At 40.3% G+C, this 19,220-nt stretch overlaps 1 long non-coding RNA gene across 2 annotated transcripts in view; it reads right to left on the bottom strand.

The window, feature by feature from the left end:
• Positions 1–18,707, bottom strand: part of LOC106043839 (uncharacterized) — a 101,956-nt gene extending 83,249 nt beyond the window's left edge. For both annotated transcript variants that reach the window (XR_010829509.1, XR_007168089.2), the window contains exons 1-2: positions 18,105–18,707; positions 9,580–9,680 (exon numbers count right to left, since the gene is read on the bottom strand). This is a non-coding gene — a long non-coding RNA (uncharacterized lncRNA). The remainder of the gene's footprint in view (positions 1–9,579; positions 9,681–18,104) is intronic.
• Positions 18,708–19,220: the final 513 nt, after the last annotated feature.

Here is a 19,220-nt window from a genome sequence, read left to right as displayed (position 1 = left end):
GCCCCAGGTGCTGAGTGCTTTGCAGGCTAGCTGAGTCTGTGTCCCTGAGAAAGTGCAAGGTGCCTATTTCCCACTGCACTGGGACACAGAGCCAGGAACAGCCCTACAGCCTGCAAGGCAGGTGCCCAAAATGGGACTTCCAGCCCGTGCAGCTGCAGGTGCTGACAGAGCTTCCCTGAGACCTTCTGCTTCAGGGCACCTCTTAAGAAAGTCTTTGCAATGACTTGCAGAGTCCCTTCTCATACTTACACATGGGTTGACGTGTACAACTTTTTCCTTTTTTTGTTTTTTTTTTGGTCAGATTATTTCCACCCAATTAATAATAACCTTGAATGTTCCATCTTCACCATCAGCCTCACTATCCACCCAGGTTCACCAAGGTGAAGCCATAAAGAGGGATTCTGTCTTACTGTTCAAATTACTAATGTGAAGAGAAGCTGGGTATTATTACAGTTACACATTGCACACATATCTGTTCCACTACAAAATGCAATTCATGTTACATAAATGCATTAGCAGTATTGCATTTATATAACAGCCAAGATGACCCTAACAAGGAAAATATGAATCAGCTTGCCCTATCAAGTAAGTAGCCTTAAAAACAAATCATAGCAACCTACAGTTTCCTTTTAGTCAACCAAAGATTGCTCATCAGAATACAAATAACTGACATTTGAGTCAGAAATTTCACAGAAATTAACATTTTAATATTACCAATTAAAGAGTCTGAAGACATCACTGTAGTTTTAACAAGAAAAAGAACACTTGGGATTTGAGAAAGAAATTCCCAGGAATTAACTTATCCCTTCTTAACAGAGAGGTTTCTTTTTTGGAAGTACACTGTGTTCTCCTTACCAACTGGTTCCATGAACTGCTCCAAATGTTAAATATCTATAGAACAGCTCCAGCTTTGAACTATGCTAATGACCAGACATCAAGCAATTTTCTCTGGGTAGGAAAACAATTTCACTCTTGGATTGAGTTATCTAAAAGAGACACTTCATATGCAAAAAAAAGATTGCTGTATATGCTATCTGGTACAGTTCAGTGCAGAACTAGCAGACTTTGACACAAATCATTTTGGCAAAACGAATGTGGCTTATGGAAGACTTTGCTTTCTCTTCTCGCTCCCAAACATTTGCAGTAGACTCAAGTATGCCTGTTCTTTGATGCAGTGAGGATTAACCTCCTACTTTGTATGCTCATCTGATGAAGTACACAATAAAAAGAAAACACTCTTACAAGTGACCCAGAAAAATCTGAGTACAATTTGGATAAATCAAGGATTACAGCATGCACGGCTCACTCGCCTGTTACGCTTAGTAATGCTAACGCAGACAGCATGATGTCTGTTAAAGATATGTTAAACATGTTCTCGTGAGCACAAAAGAAAATGCAGTGTCCTCAATGGTTAAAACAATTATTAGCTTGTAGTGGACACCAAATGCCTAAGGAAAAGATGTCTAGTGATACTTTCTCCGTGCTAATACCATCAGGTTTCAATATCGCAAAGATTCTGTTTCATGGGCAGTTTCTCAGGGAACAGCATTTCCTTACTCCATGTGGACTGTTGTAGCACTTTTAGCATAAACTCAGAGGGGGAAAAATGCTTTCCACAAGGTTTGGTTCTATTCCAAAGAAAAGGAAAAAGAAAAACACCCACTGGTCTACTTGAAACTTGAAATCGGTCCTTAGCATCTGGAGCCAGAGTGACCTGGACTTTGTCAGGACTGAACATAAGCATGCAAGTTCCAGTGGGCTTACACGCTTGCTCTTCCTCTTGCACCTAGGAATATTTTTTGGCCTGTTCACTTAACCTGTTGCTACACAGCTCGGCAATGGACTCCCGGCACCAGCACTTCAACTGCCTTTAGAAACAGAGGTTTAATTTGGTTTGGCCGGGCCCGAATTTTAGACACTTGCCTGCTGCACCATTTGACAACAGATCTCTCTGCTCAGCAGCCAGCCATAGCTCCTAGCCCCTAACATTCCTGAGAGCTCAGCTGAGCTTCAAGACTGATGGTTATTGCCTGTAAGAAAACTTTTAAACACAGCACATAAGCAGAATATTCAGATGGCTGATCTGCAAGGAAATGAAAGGCAATTCCTCCAAATCGAGTTATTAAAACAAACTGCTTACCCACAGCATTAAACATGCTGACAATGTATGGACTGAAGTTAGTGTCATTTATTTATTTTTGTGCAGCTATAATGTAGGAGGGACCTGCCAAATCAGAGGATGGAATTAGCGATTACAGTGTCACTTGGCTTCACTGTTCAATGTGCATGCATGAAGAGGCACGACAACAGATCCAGACGGATAACACGAGGAAACAGTTGGTACATGGTGGGATCAGTATGTTGTGCAATTTAAACAAACACAGTGTCTAATATCAAGCAGGATGAGTCACGAGCATGCATACGATCTCCAAGGTTTGTCAGCGAGCAGATGCAGATCCCCATGCTTCTTCCACATGCACGCAATTATTGTCTTTAAAGGCAAAATTTTCCATGTTCAATATGACACAAAAAATGGCGTAGTGGTACGGCCCTTTATGGGCATGTTATCAGGCACACTATGACAACATTTGACTTTCTGCAATGTTGTCAGAAACAGAGAGGACCTTGCACTATGGCATCATGCCAGAAAGTATAAGCACTCAGTATTGCAGGGCAGCACTATTTCCACTGCTTGTTCAATGTGTGAAATCACTGTGTAGGCAGAAACACAGGGTAGATAGGAAACTGAGTCAAAAGACAACTAATAACTGTTCTTTCCTATCGATTTAACCCCTACAAATTACACTTTTGTGGATGATGATATGCGATCCTCATTAACTCAAACCTGAAAGAAGACTGTTGATGTTTACACTAAGGCAAAACAGAGTCCAAATTCCCAGAAGATTTCAAACCCTTGAACAAAAGGTTCTTGAATAAATTCAATTGCTCAGTCCCCCCCCAAAAAAGTAGTAAGGCCCCTAAGTTCACAGTTTGATGAAAGAATATCTTACTTCCCTAATGTATTCAATATTTATTTCAAGATAGGCTTTACAAAGATTTCCAGAGAAGCTGGCCCATCTCCATATCATTGTTTGAATAATCTCCTTGTCTTATAGTTTGGCTTTCCCCAAAAGACAAAGGATAACACACACGTGTATGTGCATGTACACATGGATTTACTCATCCATGCACAACGACTCTGTGTTTGTGCCCAAGCACCATGCAGGAGATTAAGAGAAAAATCACATCACTGAGAACGTGGGATAAACATCTAAATACCCACAATCACTGCCAGAATTGTACTTGATTAACCATCTATCATGTGCTACAGAGGCACATTGTGTCACATGTCACAAAACTGTCTGGAGGAACAACATGAGTTCAGGCTGAACTCATGAACTGTTTCCTTATGCCATTCATAGAAAGAAATATTGTCATTGGCTGCCCTCACAGCAAAACTATTTTCTGATTTTAGGCGAGATTTAAAGGCGTTGTAAAAACTTAAACTCATGATGAAAACTGGTAAATTATTTCCAGATTCATCCAGGAGAAAAGTGTTTGTAACATGCCTGAAAGATCTGACGAAATACAGTAATAGCTATCTGTAGGGCATGAGTTCTTCTGTGTGTTTCGTAGCTTTCCAAGCTCTACAATGCAAGATCCCAAGCTTGTACAACCTGACATGATTTTACTTGGTCAGCTAGCTATACACTTCAGTCTGTGGTACGTAGATACCTAGTCACCCATGGACCACTTGGGAGATGCATGGCACCAAACACAGCTCTTTTCCTCGTCAGGCATCTATGCATCAGACGAACAGACAAGTGCTTGAGATTTCATTTACTTTTTTTACACTAAGTTTACCAAGTATCTCTGCTCTTGTGAGACAAATTTTATTTATTCATTCATTTTTAAGTTTTACCCTAGTAAACCCCTCTACTTTTTTTTCCCTCTATTCTTTCTTGATCACAAGTAGTCAGAATGTGATAAATCACTGAACTGCAGCCTGCAGGACCTCCAGCGTAGTTATGTTATCACCTCTGCTTCAACCAGTTCCTTAGCTCATCAATTAGCTAATCAAACCCAGATTAGTCTTGCATGATCTATCTGTTGTGAATTCATTTTGTATTTCAACTTGTTTCTACATGTGTGTATATCTATATACTAAATACTTTCTAAGGTCACACCTACAACCAGAGGTAAAGACTAGCATGGATTAAATCCAACTTCATTCTCTTCCCTCTTCTAAGTTGGGGTCCTTTTTTGCTGTTGTACAAATGGCTATTCTAGCTATGCTACACCATGACTCTTGAAAAACAAAAAGACTGGTGGAAAACTGGAGGAATGGCGGTAGACATAACAAGCTAAGAGTACAAAACTACTAATTCTGATAAAGACAGTCTAAAGACTGGATATGCAATCCAGATGCCATAGAGAGGGTATAGCAAGATTGAGAAGGACAGAGGAAATAAACAGGTACATATATATATATATATATATGTTCTATATATGACATTTATATTGAATATATTAAATGTTATTTATATACATATATTTATTTAAAACAAGTATATAAAACACATATGAATATGCATATATATATATATACACATACATGCATAAATTATATATATCTGAGTTATAAGGACTGGATAAAAGACCATGTTCTCCAAGAAGTTTTATGATGCTATGCATCTTTCTAAGAGCACATATTCCCAAATAAGCGGGTAGAAGCTTGGGGACTGGATTCTTCAGAGCAGCATCTATTTCTGCCATCAGTTACATTAAGTTTATGCGGCAAGGTTTTGGCATCGGGGACCTGCAGGGGTGGCCTCTGTGAGAAGAGACCAGAAGATGCCCCATGTTAGATCAGAGCCAGCTCCAGCTGAGCGACGATGGTTGGGCCTCTAGGAGAGGCAGATTTAAGACAGGTTTAAAAATCGTGCACAACAGCACATAGGAGAGGTGGGCGAGAAAACATTCGAGAAGCCACCCTGCAGACACCAGGGTCAGTGCAGGAGGTGCTCCAGGCACACAGCAGCACTTCCCCTGCGGCCTGTGCAGAGGCCCCTGGTGGAGCAGGCTGTCCCCCTGCAGCCCATGGGTCCCACACGGAGCAGATCTCCACGCTGCAGCCCGTGGAGGAGCCCCCGGTGGAGCAGGTGGATGTGGCCTGGAGGAGGCTGCGGCCCATGGAGAGCCCCCGCAGGAGCAGGCCCCGGGCCAGAGCTGCAGCCCGTGGAGAGGTGCCCACGCAGCAGCAGGGGGTCTGGGGGGAGCTGCCGCCCGTGGGGGACCCGTGCTGCAGCAGTTTGCTCCTGGGAGATGGACCCTGTGGTACAGAGCCATATGGGAGCAGTTCTTGAGGAGCTGCTGCCTGTGGGATCAGTTTGGGAAGGACGGCATCCCGTGGGAGGGACCCCACGTGGAGCAGGGGCAGAGAGTGACTGTGAAGGAGCAGCGGAGATGAAGTGTTAGGGACTGACCACAGCCCCCATTCCCCCTTCTCCTGCACCGCTCGGTGGGAGGAGGTAGAAGAGGGTGGATGAGGGAAGGTGCTTTTAGTTCTCACTACTCTAGTTTATCAATAGATAACACATTAACCTCCCGTATGCTGAGTCTGTTTTGCCCATGATGATAATCAGAGTGATCTCCCTGTTGTAGTCTGCCCACAAGCAGGCTGTGGCTTACTCATAAGTAAGTCCAGACAGAGCACTTGAACAGTTTGCTGTAACTAGCTGGTATTTGTAATTCAAGCTACATAGACAGGTCACCTGGAATACTATGTTTCTCTTCCCTAATGAATTAAGTCCTAGAAGTTGGCTTCTGGTGGGAATACTCATGGTTCTGCATTCGTCATCTGTACTAAACACTCTCGGCTTTCTTGAACTTTCCTGCCAGTAAACACTTACTTGAGAGCTGGAACACAAAGAAAGAATTTGTTGAAAATTTCTAATGAGCCTTTGAAACAGGCAAAGTCATTTGTTTCATGTTTATGACTAGCATTCTGAGTTCCTGACCTGGTCAGACCTTAAGGTGGTACCACAGAGTAAATGTTAATTTGCAACAAATAATATATAAGAAAACTGGCCTCATTTGACTCACTCAAATGCCACAAGAAAGGGCTGGTACTGGGGCTCTTCCCCAGGATAGCAAGCCAAGAAATCCAGTGCTGTGCCACTGTTATCCACATATTTCCTTCTGCATCTTCTGTCCAGCTACAATCTAAGTGAAAGCCTTCCATATAAATGTGTGAAATCTTAGTACACAATCACAAGATCCCCCTTCCTTCAAGCTACATCATTTCCCACACTCTAGCTCCATGTTTTTCAATGAAATGAATTACCAACAAAATGGAACACATGCAGAGACCCAGACCACATTAAGTGAGATTTGTCCTACCTATCTTTAACTGTTTTAAAAGCCGTCTGGCTTAAACTAGCTGCCCAGACTCTCTCTCTAGTCAGTACAAAGAGCTATCTCCAGCAGAAGGATCAATCCTTGCATCTTAGAAACCCAAGAATACTGCTCTGACCTCTTTTCTGTAGGCCAGATCAAGCTTCCCAATCAGACTAGGTCTTGGATGTAGAGGCACATCCTTGGCCACTCTTTGTAACAGCAAAAGTAGCCTAAGAAGGCACCTGATTCATTCAGGAAAACAAGAATTCTCCTGAGCTACAGAAGCCCAAGGGCAACATCTTCACGACAAGCGCAAAGTGCAACACAGTTTAAAAAAAAAAAATGCATTTACTGGGGGTAAAAAACGACGCTGATTTTCTATAAGAAAATACTTTCAACAGAAAATCAGCTATCATACTATTGCAAGTAGGAGTGTGCCTTTCGTCTAACATTGCTATAGAGTGATAGCACTTTCAGCCTGCTTCTTCTTACAGTCCCAGGAGGAAGAAAAACTTTCGCCAAGTCTTTTATTTTTTCCCTATACTGAGTGTTGGCTTTCATCATTACAGAATGGGAATTCTGCCACCGATTTCAAAGACTCCATGATCATAATTGTAACTTTAACTTTATATTAATGTACATGTGTTTAATTTAATTGCTTTGTTTAGAGATAAAAGGAAAAATGGATTTCAAATCTCTCAACTGATTTCACGTCACATGTTCATAGTTCTGTAGTTAAAAAAAAAATGTATGCAGCTTTTTCCTCCCCCCACGGGGAAACAGCACTATAAGAACCACACCTATCTGTGTAATGAAAATAGCTATTAAATATTTACATTTTCTCCATTGTAATGGAAATTTCACACTGTTCTAGTGTAAAACTGATTTCTCAAGTCCTTACAATCTAATGTTTTAAGGGTAATTTTATGTAAATCTGTCTGAAGAGTAGGCTAGAGGCTTAACCACCTGAAAAAAAAAAAAAAAAAGAATGCTTTAAGGCCATAGCACTGCAGGTATAAATCAGTGCAACTCCATTACTGGAGTTGCAGTAATTTATACTTGCATAATTTGTTTCAAAAGCTTAGTCATTCTGAGGCAACTTGTGACAATCCATAATCACTTTTATAGAAGAAAGGACTATGTTCATCTTCACATTTACATAGATTGGAAGTACATAATTGGATCATGTGTGCAAAGGAGAATTTACCTCTGAACTCAGGTCACGCAGGGAAGATTTGTCTTAACAGCAGTCACATTCAGATTGGGAGAGGAGAAGTTTCACAGAAACATTTACTGTAACTTCTTAATGCTGCTGTAAACTTGGGGTGCTGTGCAGCAGCAAGCATGCTCCCCACCCCCACATCATGGCTGCTAGCCAGGAGAGCAGGCATAGATCTGGAAAAATCTGCGCCCAGCTTCCCCCACAAGAAAAAGGGGCAATATTGTTTCCTGTATTTAGTAGCCATTTGCAGTGAAAAAGGGGAAGAGAAAGTATTTTGATTTCTTTTTTCCCCTAATCCTAATTCAGTGTTAACATTCTCTGAAAAACTATGGAAGTCTCAGTGAGTTTCTAAGCCACAAGACTAAGACCTAAAGGATATTTTATAAATCACAGCATCCCCTTCCCTCCCCCCCCCCCTTTTTTTTGTTTGTTTTGTTTTAATGTGAATAACTAGTTCTTGGTTTACTTTTTTAAACCTGGCCTTCATTTCTGTATTCAGGTAAAGTCTAAGATAAATTCATGATGGTTCCATTACTCTTATCTTGAAGCATTCCCTTTAACTCATATTTAATGGATTGATCTACTGGAAAGATATGTATGCAAGAAGAACTGCTTTGTACTTCAATGGGAACAACCTCAAATGTTAACCTGAACTCAGACTTCCTGCAGATGAAGGAAGTTTGACAAAGATCAAAACATCTACCTAACTGTAAAAGGGCTTCTGCACATGCACTGTTGTATACATAAAGATAGACCTTGTGAATTTTTAGCTTTTTTCCCCTCATAGAGTGGATTACACAGAGAAAGCATGTCACTAAATACATTGCTAATGGAATGAATGGGACTGAAAGATCATGAGAACCTAATAATGCTAGTCCTATCAATAAACGTTCATTAAAATAATCATTGGTATTTACTTTATTATATATTTATTATTTTTTGATTGTTTCCTATTGCCAGTGAGTCAGAATACAAATAGCTGCAAATGGAGTCCTATATAGTTACATCAGAAAAAGATGAAGTAGTTGTAAGAAAGAAAAACTGTTTTCTATGTACTTGTTTCTCAGACATAACTGCAAACCATGATAATGACTGTCAAACCTGCATTTTCACTTTAAGCATGTACTAAGTTAGAACAGGCTTAGGCATCTCACTCTGGAAGTCAAATAGCACGTAACACACTCACTTCAATACTACCTCAATGTTTCTGTAAATGCATTATGCTTACCGAGTTGATAAAAAGAATCAAGGGTAGCCAGAGCTGAGCTCATCACTTTATTTGGTGCCCTTGTCTACTGAAAATTGCACACCTTATATAGTAGTGTTTTGATTAGACTCAGGTAAATGTGATTATATTCTTTGAGCCTCCAGTAATCTAAGAAAATTTTGCCATACGCAAATAATAAGAGAGAGATCCCAAAGTCTGAATGAGTAGTTATTCAAGAAATATTTTAAAAGCTAAAGGTTCCAAATATTTCTAAAAACAGGCATTCTTGTGTTAACACTGAGCTTGCCAGCACATCACTACCTGGTACCATACGAGACCTTATAGATGCCAAGTGTTTCAGAGTGACAAAATTATACCAGGAGAGCATGAATAATCACCACCAGCTGGCAAGTGAAACTACCTTTGAAATATGCTATCTTTTGCCACATCCTAACTTGTATTTAATTAATTATTATTTAATTTAATTATCTGTTCATTTTCATTTATTTATTTATTTATTTTAAGTCAAAGAAGACTTGCAGAAAAAGACTCCTTTTTCCTTTCTTTCTAATTCAGAAGTCTTGGAGCATATCTCCAACCTGCTGAACAGCCATTTGCTTCAAAAAGAGGGAGAGATTACCATCTTTCTCTTGGACTCTCAGACTACCCATCTACACCACATGTTTAAAAAACACAAAGCAAGAAGTAATGCTAGCAATGTCCAAGTTTCCACATCAAATTTTACCCAGACCTCTGACCGTTTCTGGATGCCAATCCGAGTCTTGGAGCCAGCTGAGGGGAATCTCACGCTGAGAGAGGAACACAGAGGACGCTCTTCTGGACCCACATGCCCTGTGAAGGAGAAAAACACTCAGTGCTATACTGCTGCCTCTGCTGAGGATCCTTCTCCAAGGCTCAGGACTGCAACATCCCTCTTGTTTCCTGACCTTGTGACAGACAGTCTAAAGGCAAAGAAAATGCTGGGTATTGTGCTGCTAATACATGTTCTGCAGGTGCCATGGAGGGGCTGCATGAAGTGTAGACAAACAGGGCGTATCTCATGATTCAGGCTAAGATTTGGCAGGGAAAATGATGGAGGAGAGTTATTAATGCAATATTGCCTGAAGCCATTACAACCTTCCTGCAAAATTCCTCTGCACTGCAGAATCCTTCTCCCACAAAGCGGGGAATGATTCTGGGGCTGCTGTAATCAGAAGCAACAAGAACAGAAACTACCAGGAGGCTATTCTCACTTCATAGCAGATGCAAGAATATTTTTAAGTTGTGGTGACTGCTAGTTACATCTACTGTACTGACAACAGACCTCCACTCATTACAAAGTGACAGCACCCTTCCCTAAATTGCTTGGACTGAAAACAAAAAGGGCAGTCAGCATGACTGACAAGAGAAGTCAGAAGACATCAGTCTAATTGGTTGCCTGATCACCTTCATTTATCCATCCTCTTCCTGGTTCTTCCTCGAGAGCTTTGGTGGGAGAGCCAGTTCCTATACCCAAATTCCAGTACTTACAGAGACTGACTCACACATTTCCTAAAAATATGACACTGATTTTCTGTAATGTTTGTTTCCTAAAAGCCATAAATCTCATATTGCGTGAGCAGTCATCATTTAACTAATACAATTGCTACAAGAATAACAATGATTGGCATGAAGAAGAGTCTGAAAATGGCAGATCCTGATAAACTTAATTACTCCTTGACCCAGCCCTGCTATCAGAACTGTATTTAACTGAACAGTGAATCCTTTCCATGCAGTCATAAAACAGGTAACACCTCAAGATGCAAGGCTGTACACTTTGCTCACTGACTGAATTCTTTTTGCTTGTCAGGCAGTGGGTGAGTTTTAAGCTCAGTGATGCAGTTCACTTTTCAATACTTCTTCTCAGGTAGTTGGGCCTGTTAAAAGACACCCCCTTCCTGCTAAACACCAGCACATTCTTAGACAAATCGTCATCCTGAAAAGCAGCTGAAACAAATAAACAGTCTGACTGAGAAGCAGAAAATAGTAAACTGACTACAGGTCAAATAGCAATAGATGTTTCCGGCTCTCTGCATACCAAGAGTGCTGGAGTTTTCTGCTCACTTGATTTTTGGCAAATTACTCTAGAGTAATTTGTGCTCTGTCCCTCATATGTTTTGTGCTCTCATGTTAGTCATTTCAGTTCCATGTGCCTGTGTTTCCGCACCTGTAAGATGGGGTAGAAAAAATATTACCCTTTTTTCTTGATTAATTGTTACATGCATGTAGGATCCAGCTCAGGCCACAGGCAATTTAAAAGCAGTCCTGCTCTATGAATAATCTTTCCATATTTGTCTTACATTGGTAGAATATATATGTACCTATATAGCTCTTAAGGGAGTACGTATACATGAACTTGTTTTACATATGTGGACCAAGTTTCTTATTCAGACTGAGCATGTTGACATTTTGTGAGCACCTAAAAATTGCAGGCCTGGTTTTAAACAAGGTATTTTGGAGAGCTGCACCAACTTAGTGTGTTTGTCTCACAGCACCTCATACTGAGTCTTATTTAATTAACTCAGTTAGTTAATGCCCATGTCCTACATTGCCTCTACCTTCAGTTTTCCAAAAGATCTCAAAGTCACATCCTGCCGCTTCTGTAAGGACTCATCACATGGTGGTGTTTCTAGGTTGCAGATCCAGCCTGCTACATTAGATACACACTTCCTCACATGGTTCACCAGTTCAGGAAACATTGGCTTCTTTCTCTCATCTGTTTAGGCAACTCAGCAAGGCTTACAGGTGCTGTGTAATCAGCTTGCTGTAGTGAGAATCACTTTTGTTACACAGATCATTTATTTAGAAGAAAAAGAGGATTAACTGCTGAGACTGAAGTTACCTACAGCATCTGCTACTATTCTACTTTGTTTTCTCCATAATACCTAGGAGTTGGGAAGAATTTGGTGATTTCCTCAGTCCACTGGAAGACAACTATGCAAAGACACGTGATGCTACTTAACATGCTTCCTCCACAAAGAGTGTACAAATTAGTAGCATTTAGATGGAAGAAAAGCTGCATAACTTTCAGCTGTTATCTTGTATCTGATAGCACAGGATATCAGAAAGCTGCATCTCATAGCCAGTGGCAGCTATTTATGAAAGTACGTAAGAACAAGGCAAACATACAGCAACATATACTGTACCAGCTATCCTTCTGTTTTTTCAAATCTGCAGCTTGGACACTTTGGAAACCGTAGGGGTTGCATGCAGTCTTTGAGGTTAAGAATACCCTGACTTCTTCCTCATGGCCTGAGATACCCCAGTCTTTTAAAACTGAAGTGCAGAACTACATAAGCACTAAAATGCTACTAAAATAAACAAAGGAACAACAACCAAAAAAAAAAACAAGAACTCTTTGCACTAGAATGGCTTTGGTATATTGCATGTTTGCTGTGGAAAACTCTGTGACATCATACCTAGCTGCTCATTTGCAGTTGAGTTATCTAAAATAAGCCAAGCATCTTCAGATTTTCACGGCAAAGACATACAAAACAGGTAAACAAAGCAAAATCTTCCTAAATTACATAGAAGTCCTTAAGAAGCCTAATCTTCTGCTGTTTTGGCTATTACTTCACCATTTTTGTGACCTAGTCTACCTTTGCTTCCACCTCAGTGCTCCACATAGGTCAAAGCAGTTGCCAAGGGTCACTTCCTCAGCTCTGCCCATGCCATTCTTCTGCTCACTTAGCACTCTCCAACCAACACACACAACCTTCTTGCCTTGACTTTTCACTTGAAGAGTCACTGACAAATTAACTTTATGCTGTCTTCTTGTACATCTTTTAGTACATCTCAAACTGTGATTCTTCTCCTGCAGCCTTCTAGTAATTCTCCCAAGTACTGATATGCATGACTCTAGGCAATTCATTCTAGAAAAATCTCTAAACCCACTATTTCCTTTTCCTTCAGATCTTACTTCACGATAAATGGGTAGGGCAGATGATAAACTGGGGTCTCAGCTTATAATTTGCTGTCATTTTTGTAAGTGTCTGCACTTACAAGATGTTCACATCACTAGTTTAGAATAGATTCTCATGTCACCATTGACAGATTAATTCCAAACACATCAAAGACCTTCCGTATAAGTGCAATAACAACTCAGCTGCTCTGGGACTACCAGAAGCAAAAAGCTAAGCATAAACTATACGAGACCTGTATATAAATTTTCAAAAGGAACATGAGCTCTGGGGACAGTTTTTTAGAGATGATTAGACAGCTCTCTTGAGCCTGATCATTCTTAGAGACTCTCATAAAGACATTGTTTTGAGACCCCCTTTTCATCTGACACAGTTCAAGCACTCCTGTTAGCCCTAAACCATTCTGACCAAAAAGGGATGTTTCTGTAATATAACTTAATGGAAACTGTTACACCGATACCAGTTTTACATAGGACTTGCTGACATACAATCTCCATGACCAGCAGGAAAAAAAAATATATATATATGAAGAAAACCAGTAATAGTTGTCAGTAGCAACCCATCATCTTTTGCACCCCAATTATTCTTGCTTCTTCATGTCAACAGCCTACTAGCTCCTGTGACACGCTAAAGTCAGAACTTCACAAAGAGAGGGCATGATTTTAACTTTACAAAGTTTTAGTTTCACTGTCTCCCATGGAACAGCTCAAAAAGCAGAGCTCTCACGCAGTTCTGTAGGATCAGAGCAAAAGGCCATAAGCAATACAAAAACAGTCCAAGTTCTACCCTATGGAGTTGCCCTACAGACTAATATTGCTCAGCTGCTATAAATATTCCTATAAGTAAATAAATAGCAAGGACTTTAAAGAAAAATGTTGCCTGTAATTTTCAGGTTAAGCCATGCAAGATTTTCCTAAGTTCTGTGCAATGAGGAATTCCTAATATGTGTTTTTCAAGAAAGACACCATTTAGAGAATCTCAGGTCTAACCATTCCTCAGGCTTTGGAGCAAATCCAAATATGCATGATCCAGAAATGAATAAGATCACTGGAAACCAACACTGCATTTTCTTTAAAGTAGCTTGAACAGATGTTATATGATAGATAAATGTGATAATAGGCTAGCATGGAAGAGATGTAAGGCTGCCCTGGAAGAGGGGACATGGCACTGACGTTACCTTCCAGTTATACTTGCTGGCCTGCATACAATAATGTTAGAGGGGAAGAAGATATATCAGAACCGGAGCTAGGCACTGAGATCTAAGAGTAGCTGAAAGGGAAGTAAGTCTCAATGTAGACTTTGCTATTTCTAATTTTGTCAACAAAAATCCTGCCTCAGGAAGCAGGCAAGTTTGATCTTGTGAGGTATATGGTCAACATCTTAGTGCCCATATAAAGGTCATCCTCACACTGTTAAGATGGATTTGATTGTCAGACATAAAAATTGCCCACGTCCTCACATATTTTACCTGCATGACTTTAGTAGCAAAAGAGCTGACATGTTTCTCCTTTTCCACATACTACAAATATCTCCTTCCTGTTTTGAGGTAGAATGAAACGTGAAGGTGCTAAAAATAAATTAATAAGCCTGTCCCCACCTCCCAACCACTCCAAGAAGTCATTCCTGAGGTATGACTTGTCCTTTCAGAATCAGGAAACGTGTGAACGCTTTTGGGGTGGAGAGAAAAAAGAAAAAAAAAAACTATCATGAGATTAAAATTGCAAGTCCTTCTCCAAAGGCTTAAACACACTTCAGATAAGAATCTTAAGAGACAGGAGAGCTCCAGACATTTTGAGCTTTACCCTTCACTTCTTCCTGACTCAACTGGTTTAGGTTCTCTCTTCAAAAGGAGGAAGAGAATGCACCCGTGTGGACAATTCAATTCATCATTCCATGTTTCAGCTTGAAAATATTTTTTTTCATGCTCCAGAACGTCTCAGTTGGCATTTCCCTGCTTCACAAGTCTAATTAAAACAACCCTATAGCAAACTACAGGTAAGCCAACTCAACTACATGGGTTTGGCTTTTTATTATTATTATTATTTTTCCTCTAAATTGACATCTACTTGTTTCATTATTCCATAGTCAAAAAATCCTCTTTTACCTCTTTTTATTTGAGTCATGCCCTTTTTGCCCTTACTCAGGCAAAAATTTCCTCCATTCCAGAGAGCCCTGGCAGAATACTGCTAAAACCTCTTGAGAGACCATTCATTTACATCTCTGTTCAGACCAGCTTGAACCACACTACTTCACTCCCGCTCCTGAAGTGCTTGTGTGTCTGAGTTATTAGCATGATCCCCACACCGAAGGTACTAACGTGTGAATGCTCAATTCTCCCATTTGCTTTCCACCTTTTGATCCAAGTAACTCAATAATTAGCATTCTGCTTACAGCATCAGGGGCAGAACTACTTACGGGTTATAATAGCTAAGCAAAGTAGAGCAGATGCAGAGATGGAGAGATTTTTCACAAGTGAACTTGCCTGGTAACAAATCAGCTTGGAAGGCAGGAAGCCATTTGGAGGCCACATGAGATGCATTATCCACTCTTTCTGCCTCACATTTCATGCTTGCACCACCTGAGTAAGATGCTCATTAATCCTAGGATCCTAAGTTTGGCAATTTTAGCTGATGGGTGAGTTGTCATAAAGTCTCCTGTCAGTTGCTATTTGTAGTGATCATGCTATAAGCTTGACATGCATTGCATTGTTCAGGCTGGTTTTGTTCTTTTATTTTGCTTGGGCTGGCTGCCTCTTGGAACCTCTACTCTGCCTACTTCCTGAGGATTAAAGCATGTCTTCTGGGCAAGGAGACGCAGGGACCACCTGCAGATTCTGTTTATACATCCAGCGTTGCAGCCTGATTGATCTCACAATAGGACTGCATAATGTAAACACTTCATTATTCCGCTAAAGGATATGTGCTGTACCACCTAAGGTCCCCTCAACCAAGAGTCAGTTTTAGATGGTTAAAATCTGCTAAGCCACACCAAAAGAAGCTAAACAAAGGAAAATCCATTCTAGCACCATTTAGAAGTCTCTAAGTTAAACCAATTAAATGTTATTAAGTTGGAAACTTTATCCTACACCTTTATTCCAGGACTTTGCTACCAAGTCTCAGCAATGCTCAGGCACACTGCTTCTGATGTATCACTCCAGTGTGTCTGGTAACCAACAAAAACCAGATTATCAGCTAGGATTTATTCCCACCCTGGGACTAAGACACGACATACTCAGCCTTTGTAATGTCTTTCTTGACATGGATCTGGCCCATGCAGGACTGGTGGGAGATGAAGGACCAATTTTGGACCTGCCCATGATCCACCTGGAAAGAAATGGGAAACAAAGGAGAAGCCTCTCCTCAGTTGTTTTCAACACAGCGCCTCTTAACTATGCCACCTCCCAGCCTGCCACAGCAGAAGGTAGGGGGAACCTTTCTGTTCCTCCCAAAGGACAGAAATTAAGAGCACCAATACTCCTAATTAATTCCTACAGGAATTTATATTGGCATTTCCATTCACTATATGAGAAACTGAGAAAAGAAGCCAACGCCCACCCCAGATTTTAGGAGGGCAGTCACAGTCGGCACCGAGCAGCTCACGCTACTTCCCACACTGAGTCTTACGTTACCTTTCTCCCTCTGCCCAGGAACAAATGCCTCCTCTTGGAGCAAAAGGACACGTCAAGGGCAGAGTCATGGCCATAACATTGCATATGCTGGGACTCAGGCTTAGCTCTTATGAGTATTTCAAAATTGTTCTTGTGGTTTATTTCTCTTTGGGATTTGTTTGTTAGTTGTTTTGTTTATTTAACAGCATTAATTAAAAACTAAAGGCACACCCAGCTAAACCAAGGAGCGGTAATCTGAGGAACTGCCCAAGTTCCTCAAAAGGGAGGAGAAGTTTACCCTGAATTTATCTAGGTAGCTATAAAATAAAAAAAGAAAAGAAAAAAAAAAAAAAAGGAGCATGTCAGTGTCCTCAGTGTCCTTAGTGCAGTCTGCACACATCTCAGACTGCTTCTGAAAGCATAAACCAAAGTGATTGAGTTTAATTCAGATTTAAACAAAGCAGCCCATTTTGATTAGTAAACAAGGCATGAGCATGCACAGATTGCCGTTGTATCTGTTCAATTGGGCATTCACAGTTTCAGTATAAAAAGCAACCATAAGGTCTTGATTCACTAAGACATAAGCAAGGCATGTAAGCACTTACTAAGGTCAATGAAACTTAAAAAACATATGTACTTCCATGCTTTACAGAATCAGAGCTTAATTGTTCAGCAAATTGCGATAGTTTGGTGTTTACACCAAACAAATTATCAACTAAAATACCTTAGAAAAAAAAAAAATTACTTTTCTGCTTTGGATCACATTGTAGTCCTTCAACAGGATGGTCTGTGAATCTTTACAGTGGTGGAGCCTGTCTGAAAAATGGATGTCATCACTCTGCTAACTGGTATCAACCCTCGATTTTGATGATGGACACCTACATTTAAGTCCCTAAATTCACATGCAAATTCACAGATTAGTAAATAGGAATAGTGTGAAATCTGAGAATTTTTGTAACCTTTGAAGTCATACTAAGTTCATTTCAATCCTAAAAGTAGGTTCTGGTGCTTCCAGTCTATACTCCCAAGAATAAAAAGACATTTCAGAACTGAAAAAATGTTGATATATATAATGAATTGGGACTCAGTCAGAACCTCTGTGATTCTGTCTAGAAAGATATATGTATTAGAAGAAAAAAAAAAATGCTTACATTTGACAGAGGATACATACAGCCATGATTATAAACATAGCATCAGCATTGGTTCAGGAAGGATTTCTGCCTGAAATAGGCTTTGATAGATAAAATTGCTTTAAAAGTGCTCTGGGTTAGAATTTTCTCTGTACTTTTCTTAGCAAAACTCCTCCTTGAAGATCTCTTTTTATATGGAACTACAACATATACAGTTTATCCTATTTCTACCAGCAGATTATTAGAGGAACAGCTCCTTACTGTGTGAATTCTTCCACTGTTTTATTCGGAGGAAAGCCTTTATTGTGAGAAAGGAAATAAACCCTGTCTCTAAATTCCTGCATGCATGATGCTAGTTCTCCCTCCTTTAAATCAATAGGAGTTAAAGTGAGTTAAAAATTAACTAAATCAAGTGCAGGATCAATCTGCTGGTTTGTTTTGTTGTTGCTGTCATCTGTTTGTGGTTTTCCTTACAACTTCCACCAAAATATGAATTTCTGAATTTTCCACAGAATTCCTCACTAGGCCAGACCTGCTCTGTTGTTGCATGCAGCTATTATCTCACCCAGTCGTTACTTACCTCGATTGCTGCAGGACCAAGGCATTCCCTCCAGAGCCCTGTTGTCACTATTCAAACACAGGACCAAGACAGTAGCACTCCTTGAAAACTTTCCTACCACCATCATTACACAAGAGAACACACTTTACACTTAAAAAGGCACATTTTTTGCCTGCAGAGAAGAGCACTACTGTGCAGAAGACATAAGAGAGTTTTTTAGGAGAACAAGGCTCTGCCCCAGCACAGTTCAGCAGGTGTACCTTGTCAAGTCCTTCAGCCTCTCAGGGCTTTGACGTCTTCACCTGTGAGCTGATGGGTAAAATACCTCAGCACCATAGAGGAGTCTGACAAGACTATGCTTTATAGTATTCCTAAACACAACCTGAAATCTTGTGCACAATAGAAATCCTTCTTAGGGAATAGGTCTGTAGAGCTTAATAGAGATTTATTTATTTTTAAGAGTTGCATAGCTATAATTCAACTCATTCTGACTCATGTGTCTGGACTTGTTCTTCATGGTTTCTTCTTATGTCCAATAGCTTGTCTTTTATACTGCTTTCCCTTTAAAAACTTTCCCACTACTTTTGGGCCTGTCTTGCAATCCTAAAGCAGATAAATTCTGATTTATGCTCTCTCCTAAATTTGCAGCAGCAGAGAGGAAAAAAAAAACATTTTATCTATAAGGAAAAAAAAAACTTGCTTATCGCTTTTCCGTCTTTCTCCCCAATGTGCAGTGCTAGCAGAACTGTTTGTCTTAGTCCCCTGTGTCACACATGGCAGAAGGAGCCACGCTTCTAGGTTGGCAGCCTCCACTGGAACAGCATCCTTCTTACAACACACATCTGCGGGAATGACTGGAAATCAAACTCTGTGGAACATCAGCGCTATTAGAGATGAAGCTAAGCTACAGGTTTGGAATCCAAATCTGAGTTTATTTCCAAATTAAAGAACCGGAGACTCGTTTCAATATTATAGAAACAAAGAGCCATGAGGTTTTGATCTGAATCAGAAAACTCAGGCATGTTCAGAACCTGGCTTTTGGTTTGGGCCCTATGCCTAATCACAGCTGGTTATAAAGTGATTACTCAGCACAGCTTGTCCAGTTCATTCATTTTGCAGTCTCTGTACTACTTACTT

Source organism: Anser cygnoides, chromosome 2 (genome assembly GCF_040182565.1).
Source record: "Anser cygnoides isolate HZ-2024a breed goose chromosome 2, Taihu_goose_T2T_genome, whole genome shotgun sequence".
Lineage (NCBI taxonomy): Eukaryota > Metazoa > Chordata > Aves > Anseriformes > Anatidae > Anser > Anser cygnoides.
This window is presented reverse-complemented; position numbering and strand designations above follow the sequence as displayed.